Consider the following 4,074-nt stretch of genomic DNA (forward strand, 5'->3'; position numbering starts at 1 on the left):
TTTCTTGGCATTCCATGAGATGAGATTAGAACCAAGGAAAATAGCAAACCCACCAGTAGATCTCCTGTCATCAGGACATCCTGCCCAGTCTGCATAAGAAAAGACACTTACTGTGGTTGATGATGACTTACATATTTTCAGTCCTATGCCACCACTCCCTTGAATATAACGCAATATCCTTTTAACAACTGTCCAATGCATGGAAGTAGGAGCATGCAAAAATTGACAAACCTTATTAACAGAGAAAGATATATCAGGTCTTGTCAATGTTAGATATTGAAGTGCACCAACAACACTTCTATACTTAGTTCCTTCTTATGGACTCAATGGATCCCCTTCATGTAGGGACAACTTTTCTGTAGTGGACAAAGGAGTACTACAAGGTTTACACCCCTTCATGCCAACGCGTATGAGTATATCAGTGGCATACTTCTCTTGAGTCAACAAAAATCCCATTAGGTATATTTTTCACCTCAATGCCTAAGAAATAATGTAACTCTCCCAAGTCCTTAAGTGCAAATTCATTTTTCAATTTTTTTGAGTAAAGCTGAGGTGGCCTCTTGTGAGGAGCTAGCAACAATTATATCATCTACATAAATGAGCATATAAATAATCACCTTCCATTTCTGAAAGAAGAACAAGGAGGTGTCACCTTTGGAGGGCCGAAAACCAAGTTGTTGTAACTTTGTGCTCAATCTTGAGTACCAAGCTCTGGGTGCCTGTTTCAGACCATACAAGGCTTTGTCCAACTTACAAACATACTGAGGTTTAGTCTCATCAACAAAACCAGGTGGTTGCTCCATATAAACCTCTTCCTCGAGAACGCCATGTAGGAACGCATTCTGAACATCCAGTTGACGAAGACTCCATCCCCTGGTGACAGCAATAGACAAAACAAGTCTAATGGTGGCAGCTTTAACAACTGGACTAAACATGTCCTGATAATCAATGCCATAGCGTTGCTTGAAACCTTTTGCAACTAGCCTAGCTTTGTATCTATCTAAAGTGCCATCAGAGTGTCTTTTAATTTTGTACACCCACTTAAAATCTATAATATTCCTCCCTGATTTTGGATAAACTAAGTGCCAAGTTCTATTTTTCATAAGAGCATTATACTCTGTTTCCATAGCATGCTGCTAGTTTTTATCTCCTAGAGCTTCTGCCACACTTCTAGGCTCTTGAGGAACATCAAGGTTTGCAAATTTAAATTTTTTGTCATACCTGACCGTCCCATCTTTGGGAACCAAAGGTTTGAAAATACCTTTTTGAGCCCGTGTACTAGGGCGCACAGGGGCGACAGCCACAGATGATCCACCAGCCACGGCGGATCCAGTCCCTCTGGTGGCAATCTGGGTAACTGGCCGATCCTCCTCGACTGGGACGCGGTCGGGCGTAGGATCACGCACCCGCACAGGCAACACGACATGCCGATCCTCCTCGGTTGTGGTGCGGTCGGGCGTGGGATCGCGCGCCCGCACAGGCGACAGGACGGGTTGGTGGACAGGTGACACATGCCCGTGGACCCGACCGCCAGAGTCATCATGGCGCGGAGAGGCGGCGGGGCTAGGCGACACGCCCGTGTCGGTCCCACCAGGACATGCGGAGACGCCAGCAGCGGACCCGCCAGCCGAGGGAGGCAGCAAATCAGCGCCTACCACCACAGGCGCGCAGGATCCCGCGCCGCCAGATCTCTCGGGATCAACAGCCACAGCCGGATTGTCCTCGTGCTCCGCGCTGGTCGGTTTTGGAGTGATGTGCTGCATAAAATCATGTTGCAAATTGCCATTTTCTGCCACATTTTTTCACTGTTTCCTGCAGCATCATGACTCGGATTAGTAGCATCATTAATCATATGATCAACACTATCATCCCCCTGATCAGTAGGATTCAAGAGCTCCGGTGGTAACAAAAGGATTTCGGCTCTCAGCCGTGCACCTGCATTAGGATACAAGGTGGAGAAGGGAAAGATGCTTTCATCAAACACCACATCTCTGGAAATATAGACTCTGCCGGTAGATATATCTAGGCATTTATACCCCTTGTGGAGATTACTGTATCCTAGGAAGGCACACTGTTTGGATCTAAATTGGAGTTTATGTGTATTGTAGGGCCTAATATTTGGCCAACAAGCACAACCAAATATGCGTAGAGAATAATAATTTGGTGTGTCACCGAATAACTTAGTGAGGGGAGTCTCGAAGTTGATAACTTTGCTTGCATCCTATTAATTAAATAGGTAGCAGCAATGCCTCATCTCAAAATTTTAAGGGCATGGAGGCTTGAGCAAGCAAGGATAGACCAACTTCAACGATGTGACGGTGTTTATGTTCAGCTGACCCATTTTGCTGATGAGCATGGGGACAGGAAACATGGTGAGAAATTCCTATTTTGGTGAAAAAGGAATTCAACTTTTCGTACTCCCCTCCCCAATCTGTTTGGAGAGCTAAGATTTTTCGATCAAATTGTCTTTCAACAAGATTTTGAAAGTCATGAAATTTCTGGAAAACTTCAGACTTATGTTTGATAAGGTAGATCCATGCTAATTTACTAAAATCATCTATAAAACTCACATAGTATTTCTTCCTACCTACAGTTTCAATGGCAGGACCCCACAAATCAGAAAAGACAAGTTCCAAAGGAAATTTTGATTCACTCATAGATTAAGGATATGGTAGCTGGTGACTTTTGCCCTTTTGGCATGCGTCACATACAAGTTTATTATCATCATTGCTAGCACACGTGAGTTTATTTTCATTAATGATCTTCCTAACAACAGTGGAAGATGGGTGACCTAAACGTCGGTGCCACCAGTCCGAAGATGGCTTGGTGACACTTAGCACATGCTTCTTGACGTTTCTCCCGATGTGTTTGAGAGGATAGAGACCTCTCCTACCCCTGCCGCGAAGTAGAACCCTCTTCGTTTCCAGATCCTTGACAAGAAAAAAATGAGGGTGAATTTCAACGAAAGTGTCATTATCAAAGGCAAGTTTACTTGCAGAGATCAAACTTTTAGTGGCCTCCGGAACGTGAAGAACATCATTTAGGTGAAGATCACGATCTGGGGTATAGATAGTTGTATGACCAATATGATTAATTGCCATACCTGATCCGTTGGCGGTGTGAATCTACTCATTGCCGGTGTACCTCTCCCGGACTGTGAGCTTTTCCAAGTCACCGGTGATATGGTCAGTTGCACCACTGTCCATATACCAGTTTGTATCTATGCCATATTGAGGAGCAGCAATATTCGTCGAGCGCTCTTCCCCTCCCTGGTAAGAGGAGTCGTAGCGCTTCCAGCACTTCCATGCCATATGCCCAACTTTGCCACAGATCTGGCATGTTGGTTTGGCGGCGGAATTGTTGTTGAAGCTGCCGCCGTTTCCTCCTGGGTTGCCACGGCCGCCACCGCCGTTGGGCTTGTTGTTGAAGTTCCGACCGCGGTCACCACTTCCACCGCCTTGTTTGTTGTTGAAGATGCGAGCACGGTCACCGCCGCCGCCGATGTTGCTGTTCTGCTTATTGTTGGAGTTGTTGAAGCGCCCACGTGATGCAGCATTGGCGGAGGACTGGGAGGCTCCCCCGCGAAGATTCATACGCGTCTCGAAGCTCAAAAGCTGCGAGTACAGCTCCGGGACAGTCACAGGTTCGACCCGTGAGCACATGGCAGACACCATGGGATCGAACTCCTCCTCCAGCCCGGCGAGGATGTGCGAGACCACATCTTCTTCGTCCACCTTTTTTCCTGAGGCAACCAACTCATCACAAAGGGTTCTGATCTTACCAACGTACTCTGTAATGGTGGAGTTGCCCTTCTGAAGATTCGCCAAGGCGATCCTGACGTTGACAGACCGCGCTCGGGTATGCGAGGTGGGCATCCCTTGCACTGTGTTCCACAGCTCTGCTGCGGTGTGGCAAGTCGCCAGTTGGATGGCCATCTCATGTGGTAGCGTAGTCAACAGGTAGGAGAAGACCTGCTGATCGCGAGCGTACCAGGTGCCGAACTCAGGGTTGGGGGCCTTCGACTTGGTTTTGCCGTCGTCGCTAGTGACCTCGATCGACATGGCGGCACCACCT

General features: G+C 47.2%; 1 pseudogene; it reads right to left on the bottom strand.

The window, feature by feature from the left end:
- Window positions 1–3,598: 3,598 nt before the first annotated feature.
- LOC123155168 (uncharacterized) lies at window positions 3,599–3,737 on the bottom strand (annotated as a pseudogene).
- Between the last annotated feature and the right edge of the window lie 337 nt (window positions 3,738–4,074).

The sequence above is a fragment of the Triticum aestivum genome, chromosome 7A, assembly GCF_018294505.1.
Source record: "Triticum aestivum cultivar Chinese Spring chromosome 7A, IWGSC CS RefSeq v2.1, whole genome shotgun sequence".
NCBI lineage: Eukaryota > Viridiplantae > Streptophyta > Magnoliopsida > Poales > Poaceae > Triticum > Triticum aestivum.